General features: G+C 50.1%; 1 pseudogene; it reads right to left on the reverse strand.

Moving 5' to 3' along the window:
• Positions 1–7,919: 7,919 nt before the first annotated feature.
• Positions 7,920–9,700, reverse strand: LOC146839599 (uncharacterized; annotated as a pseudogene).
• Positions 9,701–21,830: the final 12,130 nt, after the last annotated feature.

Genomic DNA, 21,830 nt, shown 5'->3' on the forward strand with positions numbered 1-21,830 from the left:
GGCTGGCCACGTATTCAAAACAGCATGAGATGAGGAAGATGGGAAGAGCAGAACTCCAAGGCAGGGGAAGCCTCCAGTGGGGGGTTCCTCACTATCTGGGCCAAGAACATCCATACGTATGCGTTGGGCCTTCAGCCTACTGCCCCCCCTTGCGCCCTTCAGGATTTCAATGAGGGGGATGCCCTCATGGTATGGGATGACCTACTTAGGGTTGGCTGAGCCCTAAGTGATGCCAACCTAGGCAGAGGCGCAATGGCTCCCCACAGGCCTGGAATGGTAGGCCCAATACACGGTTGACAGGCTATCTGGTGAGTGGCACACTTAGTGCGTCGTCCCACTACTAGCCAGTGCTGTACATGCCCCGGGTATGTGGGGTACCTGTTAACGGTGCGGACGGAGGTATGGCACCGAACCCTATTGCGTACGCACCGCCTGTCAATCTCGGCCAAGGTGGGCGCATGCACCTTCCCTCTTCAGTACAGGGGAAAGTTGCCCAGATTCCTAAAGCCATGCGGAGAGAGTCAGCAAAGACTAGGAGAAAAAAACTAAATGTTTTTGGGTAAATTCCTCTAAGAAGGGCCATGTCTAACAGTTTCTATCTCTGTGGAGGAGTATGCAGGCTATCAGAGCCATGGGAGGGCTGCAGGAGGAGGCTGCACCACCATGGCCCTATGCATCCTTTACTACGCAAACCTGTCTGACAGGCACCCAAGACTCAGTTCCTGTGAACCCTCGCCTAAAGGAAGGATTACACGTTATGGTCCTCAGTCTATACAGGAAAGCCGAGCAAATGTAGATTACCACAGTGGAAATAGTCCTCGGTGTCTTCATCTCACCAGTACTGTTAACACTCCACTAGCTTCCACTGAAGTCAGAACATTATACAATAATAGCTTGAATCATTCACAAGGCTTTGCAGACATCTACTCCACACTAGCTGGCTGCCAAGCTAAAGATATCTGGCGGGTCTAGACTATCACAGAATGTTGAAGCTCTGCTTCTAAAACCCTCTGCACTTAAAAGGAAATTATTTATGGCCTAATCCATTTCGACCAGAGCCTGAAACTCTACTTCCTGGAATCATACCACAACTTCACTCACAATCTTTAAATCCAAACTGAAATCCCTTTGAGTCGAAAGGTATTTTAGTTTCCCCTCTACGTACGACACTTAACTTACTATGTTTTGCAATGGTCTGTGCCTTGAGGCGGAGCTCTCTAACTCAATATTACTAGACATCTTCCTAGCCGCGCCCCCGTTTGCATTCTATTGCCCTCTATATATGACTTGTACTTTAGGTGGATAAGTGTAATACTATTTGGCCATTGTAAAACACTCTAACACTTTTGGGTAGTGTCTGCACTATTTAAAACCAAATGAATAAAATAAATGAACTTCAAATGTTGCTACTGAACCGTGGTTTTCTGGGAAAAAGTGGGATGAAAAATGCACAAAAATATAGGAAGGTGCCTACTTTTGAAGAATAAAAGTGTAAAAGGGCATGTCACTTTCATTAGGGTGGAGCTTAAACTCTGGATTTTGTGTCATGCAATGGCGGCAACTTTAACAGGCACTTGAAAGGCCTGTGGGTGACAATCTGACCACACAGTGTCGTGATTTATTTATGCAGCTGTATATAGTGCAATCTTGGCTCAAGAGCACCTTACATGAGCCAGACGTTGCACAAATTTTTTGTTGTCTTAACGCACAGGAAAGTTAAGTGATTTGCCCAGAACCACAGGATATTGTGCTGCTAGGATTCGAACCTGGTTCCTCAGTTCTAAAGTCGGCAGCTCTAGCCGTTGAGCCAAATTTCCTCCAGCATACTAGAATCTGCTGCCCCATGCCGTGGAGTATTGAAAAGTGGACCTTAATGGAGTCAATTGCCCTCAGGGCCACCCTCGGGCTGGCTGCAACCCTGCCAAGTATCTTGGGTTATAATGTATTCTAGAAAATGTTCGGCATTACTGCATGGCCAGTCATTCATCACACAAATCAGCTGTGAACTGACAGCATGCTCCTAAAGATTTTGCACAGTCAGAGTGTTGATGAAATTGCGCTCTGCCCCCTGGCTACATGTAAAGAGTAGAAATACAGATCATAGGTGCCGCTCTGGGACGAATGATATTCATTGGTGGTACCGCACTCTAACCTGCCTCTCCTGGCACTGGTATGGGTAATGTATGTTTCAGTGACTTCAGGATGCTAGTGAGCAGTGAAAGCCTGACTCTGCAGACTGTTGACGTGCAGAGGTGAGCGCATGTGTTTGCTTTGTAAAGATGCATTTCCGCACCCTCCTGAGACACATCCTTCAACCCCAGTTCATCTCTGCTCACATCTTTCCCTCAGCTGCAGCCTCAGAGCTATGATCTCTGGAACAGAGTTCTTGTGTGTGCCGTACTGCTGGGATTCAGCTGTTGTATGCCCACCAGTCAGAGTGCCTTGATGGATAGTTAGAGACAGCAGTAGACTCCAAGCTCCACTGTTGCTACTCGAGCTGCATGTAAGCTCCAGTGCGCTAGAAGCTCAACGTCAGCAAAGCATCACATAGCATCCATCCTCAAGGTAAACCATGTCGGTGATGCATTCTGAGTCCCTAATTACATTTCACATTTTAATATTGGGTTTCTGTGATTTTCCATTCAAACCCTAACTTTTATATAGTGCTAACTGTGAAGTGAGACGCATATAGTTCTCTAGGTGTCTATAGATAATGGGTGGGTATGCATGACTGGGAACGTTTGAGAACTTTGGAGTTAAGACTGAGGGTGGTGAGAGTTTCTCACACTGCCTGTTAGTGGGTCAGTAAGGTGTTAAGAATACATGCTCATCCTATCCTCGGCCTCTCTGCAGAGTACACAGAGATGTGGTAAACACTTAAGGTAACCCATGTCAGCAATGCAGGCCCTGTTCTCATTTCACATTTTACTTCATCTTGCATCCACTAAAAGTATATGCTTTATCCATAAGTTATGTTTCTAAAGTTTATTTCCCCCCTGCAACACGACTTTTATTTAGGACACACCGTGGCCTGAGTCGCCTCTAGGTGCATGTGTAGGTTCAGGGAATGCGTGGGTGTGTAAGATGGGGCACAACTGAGGACTCTGAAGTTGAGGCTGACGTCAGTGTGAATTTCTCCCAGTACTTATGGTAAGTTGATAAGGTGTCAGGCAGCATGCTCATCCAATACTTAGCATCTCTGCAGAGGGCACAGCGCGATGGTTACAAATGTGCCAAATGTAACTATCATTTTATATAAAAGCGCGTGAAAGAGGTACACAGCTGTCAAAATGTTTACAGTCCCAAAGGAAAAGAATGCATGTGTTTACATGTGAGGCGAGAGAATGGGTGGGTGTATGATAAAGGGAGAGGGTTTAGTCATGAAAATGAGTGAAATGATGAAGAGGAAAGAGATGATGTGTGAGATATGCAGATGGAAGACTCACAAGGATGCAGGGAGAAAAGGGATGTAAGTGGCTAACCATGGGAGACTGCGGAGATAAGTGGTGAGAAAGGGAGAACGTGAGTGATGGAGACACTCAATGTCTCTTCCACGGACGGATGTTATGAGTCGTTTCAGAACTGGCTCTAGGCAAGGGTCCCACCTTCACCGTACCCCATGGGGCCCCACATCAGTTGAGTCACAGACCACAGCACGCTTCTCACATGTACTTCTGCCCATGCAGTGTGCTCCTCTTGTGCCCCCCCCATCCATGCACAATTTAGAAGCCAGGTGTGGTTCTGCCTCCAACTTCAAACAGCAAGGTTGATTGTCTGGGGAAGTGGGGGTGATAACACCCTGCACAGAAGGTCAAGGGCGGGGTGGGGGAAACATCAGCCACACTGTCTTTGCTGCTCTGTTGCTTTTGTCACAATCCCTTGCGTGGCCTAAGGAAGGGGCCCCCTACCCTGTGCCTTGCACCAATGCACAATTGCTGTGAGGCTCACGAGAGGGCCCCCTAACCTGGGCTTTGCAGGGGTATACCATGGCTGTGTTACCAAGGAGAGGGGGACTTCATCTCAGGGCCTCGCAGTTATGGTATTGTGCTGCGAGACCCAGGAGAGGTGTGAACTCCCCTGGGCCTCTTAGCACTAGACCAGGACTGCCAGGCTCAGGGAGGGTGGGCCTTCACTTCTGGTCCTCGCAGCTACAGAATGTCTGAGAGGCCTAGAAAAGTTTATACATAGCTGCCAAGTTTTCAATTTCCTATGTCTGCAATTTCATGTTTTGGGTGTGCTAATGTGTGACATTTTATTTAGTGAAAAATCAGTTGCATTCTGGGATATGTAGTTTTGTTTGCTAATTAAAGATTGGTGTCAGAGGGACGGTCGGAAACAGAAGCGAGGAGGCCGTATGGGATCAATACTGTGGTGCTTATTGTTGGTATGAAACACAGATAGGGGATTAAGAATGTAGTCCAAACAGAGTTCAGTAGGGCAACGTCAGGATGGAGGGAAACAAAAAGGAGTCCTGTTGAGTCAGTACAGGCAAAAAGGAGTATGTCACACGCTGGACGGTTTCCGCCGTAGATCTGTGGCCCTGGATGTCGAAAGGGTTCTGTCACGCCCGCCCCACAGAACAGAGGAGGTCAGTTCTGGGGTTTTAACTTGAGATTTTATTTTCCTACGGACAACTGTCCTCTGGTACAGAAAGAGGGGTCCCCACGAGGGTGGTCTCAGGTAGGGAGGGGTCTCTAGTCGCTGCTGGGTTCCTCGACCGTCTTCGGCCTTCCTGCGTCATTGTTGGGCGTGGTCCTGCCAGGCGTCCCCTTGGAAAAACAAGAAACAAAAGGACGATTAATACCCGTCCTTGTTCCCCTTTTAGGTCTAGAAGAGGTCGGGGTTGTCCCTCCTTATTCCCTCTAGGGCAAGGGTTGGTGAGGTTACCGTCGTCCTCGGGCCCTTTTAGTCAGGTGAATCCCGCTGGAGATGGGTTACAACCCGCCCCTGTACTGCCCCTTTGTTACCTTACTGGGGGGGGGGGGGGATTTGGCTATTGTCCTGAGTAGGACATTTGCACGTGCCACCAACCCACGAGGGCCCTCCCAGTCTTCTCCGCTACTTGCCTGAGGCCGGGACCCTGTTTCTGGGTCCCGGCTGCTTCGTCCTTGCGTCCTTCCTCGGGGCACGTCCCGGCGTCTCCTCTGGTTGCCACCGTCGTCTCTCTTTTTCCCCTCTCCTCGCTCTGGTCCTCGCTCCGCTCCTCGCTCTGCTCCTCGTTCTGCTCCTCGTTCTGGGCCGCACTCCGCTCTTCGCTCCGCTCCTCGCTCTGCTCCTCGCTCTCTCTCTGCTCCTCGCTCTCGCTTTCCTCTTTCCGGCCTCCTCTTCCGGTGTCGGCATCCGGCGCTTTTGGATCCTTCAAGCCCCTCCTCTTGGATGTGAGTAGTGTAAGTACCGGTAGTAGCGGCCTGGTGCCCCCGGGGTCCGTCAGCGACTCGCCCTTGTCACAGTGCCTCCCCTCTAGGCATGGCCGTTCGGGCCATGCGTCCACCGGGCTGCGGGAGAGGTAGTCCACGTTGGTCTGCAGGGCGCCGGGTTGATGTGCCACCTGGAAAGAGAAAGGCTGTAATGCTAAGAACCATCGGAGGATGCGGGGGTTAGTGTCCTTGTGTCTTGCCAGCCAGACAAGGGGAGCATGGTCTGTCAGGAGAGTGAAAGGGCGACCCTGGAGGTAGTACTGTAAAGCTTGGACCGCCCAGCGGATGGCCAAGCATTCCTTCTCTATAGTGGAATACTTGAGTTCCCGGGGCACCAGTTTGCGGCTGAGGTACACCACGGGGTGGAGGTCACCCGATGGAGTCGGCTGAGATAGGACTGCCCCCAAACCCCGGTCTGATGCGTCCGTCTGTAATGTAAACGGACGTGTGAAGTCGGGACATGTGAGCACGGATTGTTGCAAAGTCTTGTTTTGAGCTGTTCGAAACTGTGGGTCTGTGTAGGGGTCCAGGTGGTAAGGGTGTTGGTGCCTGTCTTCTTTAACATGTCCGTGAGAGGGGCCGCCTCCTCAGCGAAGTGGGGAATGAACCTCCTGTAGTAGCCTACTAACCCCAGGAATGCCCTGATGCCCTTTTTTGTGGTTGGTTTCCCTAATGTCGAAATGGCCTTGACCGTGTATCTGGGGTCGGATCTGTCCGTTCTGTATATGGTAGCCAAGATAGCGTACGTTGTCGGTGGCGAGCATGCATTTATCTGGATTAGCTGTCAAACCTGCCTCCCGGAGGCTGGAAAAAACGGCCTGAAGGTGTTCAAGGTGTGCCTCCCATGTGGTACTAAAGATCAATATGTCGTCCAAATACGCGGCAGCATATACTTGGTGGGGTCTCAGTACAACGTCCATGAGGCGCTGGAAGGTGGCAGGGGCTCCATGGAGGCCAAAGGGGAGGACCTGGAAGTGGTATAGGCCTGAGGGGGTGGCGAACGCCGTTTTTTCTTGGGCCTGAGGTGTGAGCATGATCTGCCAATACCCCTTGGTTAAGTCTAGTGTGCTAATGTATCGGGCCGTCCCTAACCTCTCGATTAGCTCGTCGACTCGGGCATGGGATTGGAGTCAAAGCGGGAGACGCTGTTGAGGCGCCTATAGTCCACACAGAAACGCACCGTGCCGTTGGGTTTTGGGACCAATACAATAGGAGAGCACCAAGGGCTGTGGGAAGGCACGATGATCCCGCTCCCCAACATATCCACCACCTCCTTTTCTACTATATCTCGCCTGGCTTCCCGGGATCCTATAGGGTCTTTGTCGGATTGGGTTTGCCCCTTCTGTGAGGATATCGTGTTGGACGAGGTGGGTTCTCCCGGGTTTGGCTGAAAACACGTCCGAATAGGAGTCGAGGAGGGACCGGAGCTCTTGGTTTTGCACCGGGGTCAAGCAGGATCCTTTGGGGATGTCCCTATTGGTATGTGTGGTACCCGCCCCAGGAAAGGGTATCTCTAGCGGCTTGCTGTCTGTAATAAGCAGGTTTGTAGGGGTTTGGGCCCTGTCGTCAGGATCAGTGATCCACTTCTTTAATAAGTTGACGTGATATATTTGTCCCCTTTTCCCCGAGTGAGGTACGGCTACGCTGTACGTGACGGGTGTGACCTGTGCCAACACAATGTAAGGGCCCTGCCAGCGGGCTAGCAGTTTGTTGTCAGAAGAGGGCAGGAGGAGTAAGACCTTGTCACCCACTGAGAAGCGCCGCAGAACGGTTTGTCGGTCATAGTGTGTTTTTTGTTTCTGTTGGGCTGCTTCCAGATTGTGCCTCACCCTGTCCCAGAGAGAAGAAAGCCTATCTTTTAGGTGGGTTGCATACTCTAATAGAGTCCTGTTCTCATCCTCCTCGTCTTCCCACCTTTCGGCCGCCATGTCCACTAGGGTCCTGGGCTTCCTCCCAAACACCAACTCAAAGGGACTAAAACCCGTAGAGGATTGGGTGTGTGTTCAGATGGCGAACAATGTGAGTGGCAGTTGTCGGTCCCAGTCTCGTCCCGTCTCAGACACTGTTTTTTCAGGATGGTTTTTATGGTCTGGTTATATCTATCAACCAGGCCGTCTGTTTGGGGGTGGTAGACAGAGCTGCGTATTTGGCGCACTCCTAGTAGAGAGCAGATCTGAGCCATCAGCTTTGACATGAACGGGGTCCCTTGGTCGGTGAGCAGTTCTTTGGGGAACCCTACCCTGCTAAAAAACGTTAACATGGCTTGGGCGACGCTGTTTGTGGACATGCTGGTAAGGGGAAAGGCCTCCGGGTACCGGGTCGCGTAATCGACTAGCACTAGGATGTACTGATAACCTCGGGCTGAAGTGATAAGGGGGCCGACCAAGTCCATTCCTACCCGGGAAAAGGGGACGTCGATTACTGGAAGAGGGTATAAGGGTGCTTTGGGTATATGAGGGGGATTGGACATCTGGCATCTGGCGCAGGCAGCACAATACCGTCTTATGTCGGAGAAGACCCTGGCCAATAGAACCTGCGCAAGAGGTATTCCTCCGTTTTCTCTTTATCATAGTGGCCCCCTCCCGCCTGATTATGGGCTAAGTAGAGTACCTGCGTGCGAAACGGTAGGGGTACCAGGAGCTGTCGAAGCGGCCCATCTGGTTTTGTGACCTTTCTATACAGCAACCCTTTCGATAGTATAAAACAGGGGCCTACCTGATCATCTGTGTCGTCCACAGCCCGGGCCCATGCGTGTCCTAGCGTTGGATCCTCCCTCTGTTCGGCTCTAAAGCTGCCAGTAAGACCTGGTTCTTCATCCGCGGCTGAGGGGGTAGAAGGGGGAGTTGTCTGTCCGTGTAACACCGTGATCCGTTTTTGCTCTCTCTTTTCACGTCGTGTTTTCTTTATCCTGCACACCCCCGGTTCTAGGTCGACAGTCGATAACGGGGCTTCACAAAGCCATTGTTGAGTCTCTCTCTCCTCTATCGCCCTAGTCAAGAGAGCAGGGAAGTCCTCGTAGTCTGTCCTTATAATCATGTCCTCGACCAGGTTTGGAATGACCCCCTACTCGGATCATGGCACACCGTTCTCCATACTCTAGGGTTACTCTAGCCACAGGGTAGCGTTTCTGGTCTCCATGTACGCATGTGATGACCACTCCCTCCCCTTCTAGCCATTGTTGGGCCTGCACTCGTTCCTGCGTTATCACCGAATGACGACACCCTGAGTCCACAAGGACCCGGGTGTTGATCTGATTCACTGTAAGGGTCAACCGATAGGCCGTCTCGCCTTCACCAGCCCATAGCACCCTGCCTTTGGTGTATCCGACTTCCATGGGTTCGACGGTAACGGGCTTTTGTGGACAGTTGCGGGAGATGTGGCCCCATTCCGCACAATGAAAACACTGGGGCCCCTGACTACCACCTTTCCCCTCCACCCGAGGCAGGAATCTGGGATCAAGAAGAGGACGTGGGTTTGTGGGAATGGGGCTAGGGTTTGTTGCCCTCCAGCGGTGTATAATAGAGGTGGGGATTCTGGGGGTTAAGGGTCGGGCTTCTGGTGACCGTTGGTGTGCACAGGCCAGTTCTATTGCGTGCGGTACGGTTAGGTTGGGATGTTGGTTAACCCAGGCCCTGGCCGGGGGGGGGGCGGGGGAGACCCTCTATGTATGGCTCCAATAGAATCCTGTCCACTATTTCTTCCTTGCTGCTTGTGTGGGGCTGGAGCCAGCGAGTCCCTAGGTCTTGTATTCGGTAATAAAACGCTCCGGGATTGTCTTGGGGTTGCCATTTTTCTTTCCAAAACCGACTACGGTACTGCTCTTGGTCGCAGCCGACGCGTTCTAGAATGGTCTTTTTAATAACCTCATAGGGCGTGGTACCGGAGGGGTTAGCGGCTTGGTGTGCCGTTTGGAGCTCGCCGGAGAGAAGGGGGGAGACGTACTGGCCCCACCGTTCCATAGGCCATTGGGCCGTACTCGCCACCCGCTCAAAGTTTGTAAAAAAGAAGTCTGGGTCCTCCCCTGTCCTGATTTTCTGTAAGACAGAGCTGGGGACATTTGGATGCACCTTGGTGCTGGCGATAGTGTCCGTCAATTTCTGGATAGCTGTGTCGTGGACGGCTTGGTTCTGCACCAGGAGCCCCGCTTGGGCTTGTAAGACCTCTAGTAACATTTCCCTGTCCTTTTTAGCTTCCGTTGACTGGGCTTCTACCACCAGTTGTAAATGGCGTTGTCCTTCAGCCAGTTGAGCCAACATGTCATTCAAGCCTATGGGTTGCATCATGGTGGTGTGGGAGCGTGTCTCCAAGGGGTACGAGTGGTCGGGCGTGGAGGATCGGTCCCGGATCCGACTTCTGACACCACTGTCACGCCCCGCCCCACAGAACAGAGGAGGTCAGTACTGGGGTTTAAACTTGAGATTTTATTTTCCTACGGACAACTGTCCTCTGGTACAGAAAGAGGGGTCCCCATGAGGGTGGTCTCAGGTAGGGAGGGGTCTCTAGTCGCTGCTGGGTTCCTCGACCGTCTTCGGCCTTCCTGCGTCGCTGTTGGGCGTGGTCCTGCCAGGCGTCCCCTTGGAAAAACAAGAAACAAAAGGACGATTAATACCCGTCCATGTTCCCCTTTTAGATCTAGAAGAGGTTGGGGTTGTCCCTCCTTATACCCTCTAGGGCAAGGGTTGGTGAGGTTACCGTCGTCCCCGGGCCCTTTTAGTCAGGTGAATCCCGCTGGAGATGGGTTACAACCCGCCCCTGTACTGCCCCATCGTTACCTTACTGGGGGGGGGGTTTGGCTATAGTCCTGAGTAGGACATTTGCACGTGCCACCAACCCACGAGGGCCCTCCCAGTCTTCTCCGCTACTTGCCTGAGGCCGGGACCCTGTTTCTGGGTCCCGGCTGCTTCGTCCTTGCGTCCTTCCTCGGGGCACGTCCCGGCGTCTCCTCTGGTTGCCACCGTCGTCTCTCTTTTTCCCTCTCCTCACTCTGGTCCTCGCTCCGCTCCTCGCTCTGCTCCTCGCTCTGCTCTGCTCCTCGCTCTCGCTCTGCTCCTCGCTCTCGCTCTGCTCCTCGCTTTCCTCTTTCCGGCCTCCTCTTCCGGTGTCGGCATCCGGCGCTTTTGGATCCTTCAAGCCCCTCCTCTTGGATGTGAGTAGTGTTAGTACCGGTAGTAGCGGCCTGGTGCCCCCGGGGTCCGTCAGCGACTCGCCCTTGTCACAAGTTCCTTGTTGCTTCTGGAAAAGCCTGGTCGGTTCCCGAAGTTCCAGCGCGCTCTCCCAAAAGAAAGCAAAAAACGCTGCAGTCAGTACATAGGTCCCTACTTGACCCTTACAACTTCCACCCCACCACGTGAAGGACTGGTCAAAAGGGTGAGGGGAAAAAATGGGGGAAAAGCATAGGGGAAGATAACAAAAAGGAAGGAGGGTCAGGCGACCAACGGTTCTCAGTGGGGTGACCAGTAGCGTTCCGTTCTTCCGCTCACTCTACTCGGACGGGGATGGTCGGGTGTAAAGCATGCAATTTGTGAAGGCAAAGGGATATCAAAACCACACGCGAGAATGAGCCTCCCTTTATCCTACTCCCCACTGTTCTCCCTCTGCACAGGCTACGTACCGCTCTCTGCCGCAACTCTCCTGAGTTGCGGCGGCTCAAGCGCCTCTTCCGGGATCCATCAGTCCTCGGTCCAGTGTCAGGAACTTCCGGGTCTCTGACTCCGGCGTCCTCGGATCAGGTGTCAGCAACAGCCTCCTGGCTCATCTCTGGTTCTCCAGCGTCTGCTCCGTTCTCCTGCTCCGGCTGATTCCCAGCAGCTGACACACCGGACGTGTCTTCCTCCGGCCTTTTCTGCCACGCCTGACCTCTTCCTTGCGTCCCCGATTGGCCGCTTTGTTGATCCGCCCCGTTTCCGGGTCACTTTCTCCAGGCTGCGGGACGAGGAAAAAGTCCTTTGTTACTGGTGGTGTTATTTCCCGGATTTCAGGGTTGTCGTCATCCTCGCTAGAACGGTAAGGCACCCATAAACATGCTGCAGACATCTGGTTATTATTGAGGACCCACGATTGGGACATACTGTTTATAACAGAAACATGGCTAAGAGAGTGCTCCAACCCTGATATTAGCTTAGCGGTTCCTACGGGCTATAGGCTGTGCAATGTAAACAGGAGAGACAATAGGTTGGGAGGAGGGCTCGCTATAATCTTAAGGGAAGATTGGGATATGAACTACATGGAAACTGAAGGCCTGGGACCTATTGAAGCCATGGCCTTTCACATTAAATTCTCCAACAATTCCTCAACGGCGGGATTACTGGTTTACAGACCCCCTAATACACTGGCCAGGTATTGGCCAGTGTTATTTGACTGTATTGCCAACCTGTCTTTACGCTATTCTAACTTCACCGTTCTTGGTAATTTTAATGTCCATATGGACAATGCTAGCTGCCCTCTAGCTAACCAATTAGAAGAATCCCTTAGTAGTCTTAACTTAGCGCAAAAAATATCTTCTCCTACTCACGCAGCTGGCCATATCCTAGACCTTCTCTTCACTAATGATCCTTCTCTTACAGTTGAAGAGTTGTTTCCGGTTACATGGTCTGACCACATGGTGGTCCTGTTTAGGCTGAGTTATAAGGGTAAGAACAATCTCAGCAAACCTATGATAGAAAACAGGAGGAACTGGAAGAAAGTTACACTGCAATCCATGAGAGAAGAACTCAATAAGACCTCCCCTACTTTGTCTGGGAACCCTGATTTGGACACCTCCCGTGTCAGTACATGGGTTAGGGAAGCCTTAGACATATTGGCCCCGACTAGACCTTGTAAGGTGGTGAGGAATAAACCATCTGCTCCCTGGTTCAATACGGAGCTTCGTTGCGAAAAGAGTCAATGTAAGAGACTTGAGCGTATTTGGAGAAAGAGTTATGATTCCACTGCAAAAGAAGTTTATAAGATAGCCCTAAAAAAATTCCATGCCTTAAAACGTAAGGTTATGAGAGATTACATGGCTAAACAAATTATGAACACTGACAATCCTTCTAGAGAGATTTTCAGGATAGTGGAGGGCTTTCTGAAACCTGTAGCCATTAAGAGTACTATCGCACCTTCCCTGGATCTATGTGAGCAATTGGCCACTTTTTTTCAGGACAAAATTTTGACGATCTATTCCACCTTTCCTTCAACCGGTATTTGTGATTTACCTCTGACTAGTACTGCAGCCAATTGGACATCCTTTCGCAGATTTGAGAAGGCAGCCTCTCTGAAGGAACTTCAGGAAATTAAGTCTGGCTCCCCTCTGGACCCCTGCCCGGCCAGAGTGTTTAAACTCCTAGCTCCTCTTCTTAACGATACCTTGAATTCACTTTGGAATTCTTCCTTGGAATCTGGTATCGTCCCATAGGAATGGAAAAAGGCACTGGTCTGACCAATTCTTAAAAAAGAAGGTGCTGACCCTTCGGAACTTAAACATTTAAGGCCTATATCACTATTGCCAGCCCCTGCAAAAATCCTTGAAAAAGAAGTCCAGAGACAACTCTCGGACTTCCTTGAATCCAATAATCACCTTCATGATTCACAATCAGGATTTAGGGCTGGATATAGCACGGAAACTGCCCTACTGGAAGTCACCTAGTCGATCCGGGAAACCTTGGATCAAGGCAGATGTGCAATGCTGGATTTGTTGGATCTATCTGCAGCGTTCGACATGGTTTCCCATGAGATTCTCCTACATAGATTACACCAGATAGGAGTGACTGGGACCGTGTGGAATTGGTTTCAGTCTTTCTTGGAGGGGAGGTCACAACAGGTTGCTCTACACCCTCATGTTTCCACTTCTAGATCCTTGGCGCAGGGGGTGCCACAGGGCTCGGCATTGAGTCCGACGACACGCAGCTGATTTTCTCCTTTAAGGAAAATAGTGACATAGCTTTCACCAACTTTAAGCAATGCCTACTAAATATCTCCTCCTGGATGACTGAAAACTGTCTTAAGCTTAATGCGGATAAGACGGATGTCTTATTCTTCAACCAACCTTCTCCTCCCCGGACGGAGCTGTGGTGGCCAGCAGAACTGAACCCGCCCCCAACACCGGTAACGGCGGCAAGGAATCTAGGGGTCAGGTTTGACTCGCAACTGTCTGGCAAGGCTCAAGTCATGCATATCTCCTCCCAATGCTTTTGGAGACTGAAGACACTTAGAAGATTCCTACGCTTCCTTCCTATGAACTGTAGGAAGGCAGTGGTGCATGCCCTTATCACTTCCCAACTCGATTACGCCAACAGTTTGTATATTGGCCTGCCTGATTACTTGATGGGTAGACTGCAGCGTATTCAAAACGCTGCAGCCAGGCTGTTGAGGAATGTGCCTTTACGGTATCATATCTCGCCTCACCTGCAAAGCCTGCACTGGTTGCCGGTAAGGAAAAGAGTGCAGTTTAAGGCCCTTGTCTTGGCTCACAAAGCAACGAGAGGGGTTGGCCCCTGCTATCTGAGAAAGAGACTTCAGAAATATCTTCCCCTAAGAACTCTCGGATCCTGCAACCAAAATCTCTTAATCATTCCTAGGTTTAGAAAGGCTAGGACAGGTGGACGTGCGTTCTCAGTGAAAACTACAATGTTATGGAATACCCTACCCAATGATCTTAGACAGCTGGACAGGGAACTGCCATTCAGAAAGGCCCTCAAGACTTGGTTGTTCAGATTGCCTTAGAGACCGCTGCTATCCTCTCCTTGCTCTAGCCTTTGTACCTGTAGGACACTAGCGCCGGGACACTTCCGTTGGAAGTAGCTGTCGCGCTCTATAAATATATAAATAAATAAATAAATGAGGGTTTTACTGAGGGGGTGTTGGGTTTAGTGGTGGCGCTCCCGAGCTTTCCTCACATTCCCCTTCCCTGACTTTCTTGTTTACAAGAAAGGGCTCCTGTGGTATCTCGATAGGAAATCTGCGTTGGCCTGGTCTTTCCCTTTTCGGTGGTAGACTGTATACCAGAAGGGTTGAAGGGCAAGGAACCACCGTAGGATTCTCTGATTGTGTCCTTTGTTCTGGGATAGCCATTCAAGAGGGGCGTGATCGGTGTAGAGGAGGAAGTCCCTGACATCAAGGTAATAACGAAGAGCCGCGACAGCACATTTGATGGCTAGAGCTTCTTTTTCAATTACCGCGAATCGGGTTTCTCTTGGGAACAATTTGCGGCTAATAAAAAGGATGGGATGTTCTTGTTGGTTGTCGTCTTTTTGAGACAGTACTGCTCCGATGCCACTGTCGGAGGGGTCCGTTTGTAGTATGAAGGGTTTCTCATAATCAGGATTTAAGAGAAGGGGTTTGGAGGTGATGAGTTGTTTCAGTTGTTGGAAGGAATGCAACACAGAGGGAGAGGGGTTTCTCAGACACTTTTCTGTTTGTATGGGTTTCTTCAATAGATCAGTCAAGGGAGTGGCGATCTGGGAAAAACAGGGGATGAACCGCCTATAATAACCAAGTAGGCCTAAAAAGGCCCTGAGGTCTTTCCGGGTTTTGGGAAAGGGGACTTGGGCGATTGCTGCCACTTTCTCTTCTTGGGGTCTGATGCAGCCGTCTCCCAATAAGTATCATAAATATTTCAAGGATTAGGCTGCCAAGTGACTCTTGGCTGGGTTGATGGTGAACCCGCCCTCTCTTTGGGTTTGAATAACCTGGGTCAGGTGATGGAGGTGATCTCTCCATGTGTCACTGTAGATGATTATGTCATCTAGGTAGGCCGCTAAGTAGTTTTTATGGGGTTGTAGAATTTTGTTCATGAGCCTTTGAAAGGTTGCGGGTGCCCCATGCAACCCAAAGGGCAATACCCTGAAGTGGAACAATCCTTTAGGTGTACAAAAGGGTGTCTTCTCTCTGTCTTGGGCTCTCAGGGGCACCTGCTAGTAGCCCTTGCAAAGATCCAGAGTGCAAATGTACTGGGCTTTCCCGAGTCTTTCTATCATTTCATCGACTCTAGGGAGGGGATAAGCGTCAAATTGAGATATCTTGTTCATCTCCCTAAAGTCGATACAGAAGTGTATTGACCCATCGGGTTTGGGTACCAACACTATGGGTGTACACCACTCACTCCTGGAGGGCTCAATAATTCCTAGTTTCAACATCTGAAGGACCTTTTGGTCAACAGCTTCTCTCCTCGCTTCGGGGATCCGGTAGGGCCGTAAAAAAAACGTTTTCCCGAGTTTGGTGTGTATCTCATGCTCCACAAGGGTGGTTTTGCCCGGCACCAGGGAGAACACCTCTCATACCGGAAGTAACACCTCTTTCAGCTCTTGTTTGAGGGATTCAGTCATTTCAGTGTCTATGCTTTGTTCGGCCAGGGATTCTAGCTTCTCTGTCAGAAGAACCGGGGCAGGACCTTCCCATTTTTTTAAAAGGTTAATATGATAGCTCTGGGTGGGGTTACCAGAGGGATCCATTTCTATCTTGTAAGTGACCGGGTTTACTTTGTCTACCACTTTGAAGGGACCTTGCCATTGGCTCAATAATTTGTGTTCAGAGTTTGGGCGTAATAATAGGACCTGGTCGCCTACTTGTAAAGATCGTTCTTTGGTGGTTTTATCATATTGCTTCTTTTGAGCGGTCTGAGAATGCTCCAGGTTAGCCCGTACGATGTCTCGTACCTGGTTCAGCTGTGTCTTAAGGCCGGCCACATATTCCAACAGAGGTTTTGTGGTGTCTGTTTCCTCTTCCCACTCCTCTCTTGCCAAATCCATAAGGGTACGCGGCGGCCTCCCGTACAGCAGTTCGAACGGGGAATAGCCTAGACTTCTTTGTTGTCCACACCTTATGGCTACTAAAGCTAAGGGGAGCATCTCTTCCCACTTACTGGCCTCTAGGTTCCTGGACCTATCAGCCGCCTTCGACACTGTCTGCCACCGCACCCTGCGCACACGCCTCCATGACGCAGGAATCCGAGACAAGGCTTTGGAATGGACCACCTCCTTCCTCTCTGGCAGAACCCAGAGGGTCCGCCTCCCCCTTTCCGTTCCGAAGCCTCCGAGATCATATGCGGCGTACCCCAAGGATCATCCCTCAGCCCGACACTGTTCAACGTCTATATGGCACTGCTCGCCCACGTCGCCCGACTGCAGGACCTCAACATCATCTCCTACGCTGACGACACCCAGCTGATTCTCTCCCTCACCAAGAACCCCCTGACCGCCAAAACCAACCTTCAGGAAGGAATGAAAGCCGTCACAGAGTGGATGAAGAACAGCCGTCTGAAGCTGAAGTCGGACAAGACAGAGGTCCTCATCCTCGGCGCCAAACCCTCAGCCTGTGACGACTCCTGGTGGCCATCCACACTGGGAGCAGCACCAACACCCACCGTTCACGCACGCAACCTGGGGTTTATCCTCGACTCAACACTCTCCACGACCAAGCAAGTCAACGCCGTCTCATCCTCCTGCTTCAACACCCTCCGCATGCTCCGCTAGATCTACAGGTGGAACCCCACCGAAACAAGAAGAACGGTAACCCGGGCCCTCGTCAGCAGCAAGCTGGACTACGTAAACGCCCTCTACGCTGGAGCCTCAGCCAAACTCCTGAAACGTCTACAACGCATACAGAATGCCTCTGCCGGCCTGATCCTCAACATCAGGCGCCACAGCCACATCACACCACACCTGAGAAACCTACACTGGCTTCCCGTCAACAGGAAGATCACCTTCAAACTCCTCACCCACCCATATAAGGCACTCAACAACACCGGACCGGCATACCTCAACAGACGACTCTCCTTCTACACCCCGAACCGACAGCTCCGCTCCGCCGACCTCGCCACCGTTCCCCGCATCCGAAGAGCGACCACCGGCGACAGATCATTCTCCCACCTCGCTGCCAAGACCTGGAACACCCTCCCCATTCTCCTACGGCAGACCCAGGACCTACTAACCTTCAGGATACTTCTCAAGACCTGGCTATTCGAGCAGTAGCAGCACCCCCTCCCCCCCCCCTTACCCCAGCACCTTGAGACCCTCACGGGTGAGTAGTGCGCTTTACAAATGCACAGATTGATTAGGTTGAGCAGTTTTCTCAATGTGGTTTTTAGGGTGGCGTTAGATCGCTCTACCAAACTGTCCGTCTGGGGTGGTAGGCAGCAGTGTGGATCTGCTTGATATTTAATTGCTGATACACACACCTTTTACATGAGTTTGGAGGTGAAGGGCGTATCCTAATCGGTAAGTATTTCCTTTGGAAATCCTACGCGTGCAAAGATATTGTTCATGGCTTTGGCCACTTGGGTAATGCTGGGTTGTCTAAGGGCAACAGCTACCGGAAACCGCGTAGCATAGTCAACTAAGACTAAGACGTAGCGACAACCGCTACGGGAGGATAAGAGGGGGCCGATGATGTCCATTCCAACCCTAGAGAAGGGGACGTCAATCACGGGTAGAGGTCGCAGGGGCACTCGGGGTGGGACGTAGTGACTAGTTTTCTGACAGATTGCACACTCACGACAGAACTTGCTGACTTGCTGATAGATGCCTGGCCAGTAAAAACGTTCTAGTATGGCCTTCTCTGTCTTTTCTTCCCTGAAATGTCCTCCCAACAAGTGGCAATTGGCCAGGTATAGGACTTTTTCCCGGAAGGGGAGAGATCCCAGTAGCTGAATAGGCAAGGTTTTCCTCCCTTTTCTGTACAACAGCCCCTTTCGGGTAAAAAATTGTGGACCTACTTGCTCAGTCGCTTGCCTCCAGGCTTCTTGTAAGGTGTTGTCCTCTCGCTGTGCTGAGCGGAAATTCATGTCATATTCCCAAAGAGAGGGGGTGGTATGGGTCAGAAGGGTAGGGCTCCAGTTTTTCTTCTCCCTTTTCCTTTGTTGTTTGCTCTTCCTGTCCTTTCCTTGATTCCAACCGGGATCTGGGCCTTGGGAAAACAGAGCCTCTTCCAGTAACGCCCTGTTATTCCGCACACTCTACTTGGACGGGGATGGTCGGGTGTAAAGCATGCAATTTGTGAAGGCAAAGGGATATCAAAACCACCCGAGAGAATAAGCCTCCCTTTATCCCGCTCCCCACTGTTCTCCCTCTGCACAGGCATACGTACCGCTCTCTGCCGCAACTCTCCTGAGTTGCGGCGGTTCAAGCGCCTCCTCTGGGATCCACCAGTCCTCGGTCCAGTCGTCAGGAACCTCCGGGTCTCCGTCTCCAGCGTCTTCGGATCGTGTGTCAGCAACAGCCTCCTGGCTGAGGTTCTGTAATTCTCGAGACTGACTCCATTTTATTGTGCCACCATTTTGTGTTGCCCTCACGTAGGCCTGTGAAGGTAGCCTGGCCAACAAAGTGGCCTGGCCTGCTTAGTCCATGTATACATTAACTAGGTTTCTTTCTGACTCTGGAATGAACTGTAAGAAACTGACCTCTTCACCTGAAACTGACCTCGCAAAGCCAATTTCCCTGATCGATCTTTGTCTGAGATTGCCAATCAATATACTGTACATGTAATCAATCCATGCCCTGCAGTGCCATCTAAATCAGATTAACCTTTGTGAACTATGTAATTATAATGTTTTGCCCATATCCTGCTAAAACCCCAAAGGCTGCTCCCCTGCTGACCCTCCAGATTTTCCATTTGTTTAGGAATGTAATTGGTACAACTCCCTTACATGCCTGGGGCAGGATAAAGAGTATATAAGACGTGAAGTAAGACCATTCTATGGACTACCTCATTCAGTTGCTACGGCTTGTGTGTGACGTAGTCACGCTCATTTGAGTTTACTACAAATGTTCTTTTATATTTCAGCTTCTGTGCCAAATTCGTTATTATTGGTTTGAATGGACTAAGTATCAGTAAGACCCCTGAGAAGGAGTTTATATTTCTTCATGGCTCGTCTCTGGTTCTCAAGCGTCCGCTCCGTTCTCCTGCTCCGGCTGATTCCCAGCAGCTGACACACCGGACGTGTCTTCCTCCGGCCTTTTCTACCACGCCTGACCTCTTCCCTGCGTCCCTGATTAGCCGCTTTGTTGATCCGGCCCGCCTCTCCCTGGACAGACTGTTTCCGGGTCACTTTCTCCAGGCTGCGGGACGAGGAAAAAGCCCTTAGTTACTGGTGGTGTTATTTCCCGGATTTCAGGGTCGTTGTCGTCCTTGGTAGAATGGTAAGGCACCCATGGGGGTTTTACCAAGGGGGTGTCGGGTTTAGTGGTGGCGCTCCCGAGCTTTCCTCACATCGGGCTTCCCAGCCTTGGGATGTAAGGGATATTGGCTAACAGGGCAGATTTGCCAGTGAGCATGTATATATGATCTTATAGTTTGATGTTTTAACAATTAGATTGTACCTTTGGTAAGGAATGGTCCATGCAAAATTTAGTTCTTCCCACTAACATGAATGCGGAACATTGCAAACTGTGTAGAGTATTGAACGCTATTGATGAACGTGGAAATTGTGCCCTGTTCTCAAAGGAAATAAAACAAAGTTGATACACATTATTTGAAAAGGGTGGGATGCGCGTCTTTTTTTGTATGGTACAACTTCTGCAGGTTAAAATACTATCTAGTGCAGCAGGACAGATATCCTGCAAGAAAACGACTACTTTGGGTGAAAACATTATAGTTTAAGCATTCCTAGCTAGAAAAAAATATATGTGCTATACTGTGAGTATATTCTTTTACACTTTGAAATATGCTCCAGTTTCAAAACTTCTACCCAAGTGGACCACTGAAAGACTGTTAAATCTGGCAAAGAAATTTGAGAATAATTAATATCATTCTTTTTTCATCAAGTGATAACCTTTTGTTTTTCTGGACTAGCTGAACAGCACGCCATCTGGAAAAATAGAATGGCGCCTTGGAGATGGATGTCATAGAGCTCTTGGGGGCTATGGTGTTTGCCAGCAGATGCATACAGTCTAGCCTGTTGGGGAAGTAAGGAGCTTCATGCTCTGCTGGTACACTTGTTTAAAAAATCCCATTTACACTTCCGCCCACACATCAAAGCAGTTTACGTTTCACAGTCAGTATGAATTTTGGCAATTCACATGACTTTGCAAAGACAAGACGGGGTGTTTGTTAGACAAATCACCACAACAACAGTGCTAACAAAGGGAGCCCTTATGTAATCATGCCATAATCCTCACCCATCACCTATACCCTGTAAGCTATTTCTATATGCTTCGTTGTCACCCTGCCAAATGCCACGCATTCACATGACTGTATGCAGGTCTGGCTGAGATGCTGTAGTATAACCTATAATGCTTTAGTATAACAAAAATGTATGTGGCACTTAACAGGGCTGGTTCATTGACTTGTGGCTTTCCATTACAGATGGCAGCACTACTGCCTATAGAGGTAGGTAAGCCAACAAATTAACAAGGAGAGCAAAACCAAGGGTCTAGCTTGGCTCGAAGAGCCATTGCGTGAGGCAAGCCCTGAATATTTCAGACATGTAATTCATGCAAAACCATCAAGTAAAACTATAAGAGTCTCCCGAAGTTTCTAAAAAGTGTATTTCTTCAACACAGCTGAAGAGTTTCACCTTAGCACACCAGATGAGTATTGAAAGGTATTCTGGTTTTAGATAGTGCAATAAAGGTGCGAGATGGATATTTCTTTCTCATGTTTTACACAAAAGGTTATTGCTTTGTTTGTATTGTTGATGCACAAGGTTAGACCATAGGTGGCATCCTTAAGACATGAAAGCTTGGCTCGTTTCATGCATGAGGGTCCAAGAGGACCTCAAGGTGAGCCAGTGCTGGGCATCTGGCTTGAGGCCTTAGGGGCTGGACCACCTCTACCATTGACCTGTGCATGTGTGATATCAACTCATAAGGCTGCAGCTTCCTACTTCCATTGGCAGCACTACTGCCCTGTTTATAATGTCTTATGAGTGCATACTGCTGCAGCTTTTCCCTTGGATTGCAGCACGACTACTCCAGGCATCCCAAGTTGATGAAATGAGACACCAATTATTTTAGCACCTAGAGAAAGCTCGATTGGTGACACATGCAATTGTATGATCAATTTCAATATGTGATATCCCAAATCATATGCAATAGTTTATTCACGTAAATGCACATAATAATGTGCTCTCCTGTGTCAGTGTGAAAGTTCTGCCTTTTTAGCGCACACCCTTGTACGTTACACTACTTATAGTTTTACTTTCCTACCATTTGCTCGCACTTTGTACTGTTTTGCATTTTTGCCAGAAATGCTGTCTAGATCCTAGGTAAGGCCACACAGGCAGCAGTGTCACTGGTAGAAAATGGATGCATGGACATATTCTATGGTTCTGAGCTGCAATGACCCTTTATTTCATCAGCTCATTTTTTAAGGGCCAAGGGTGCTCCGGTCACATCTTTCACTTTCTTCAACTCCCTGGGGTTAAGTTCAGCAGACACAGGCCGGTCTACAGGAGCAGGAGAGAGAAAGTGGAATGAAAGAGAGAGAGAGAGAGAGAATGGA

The sequence above is a fragment of the Triturus cristatus genome, chromosome 4_1, assembly GCF_964204655.1.
Source record: "Triturus cristatus chromosome 4_1, aTriCri1.1, whole genome shotgun sequence".
In the NCBI taxonomy this organism is placed as follows: domain Eukaryota; kingdom Metazoa; phylum Chordata; class Amphibia; order Caudata; family Salamandridae; genus Triturus; species Triturus cristatus.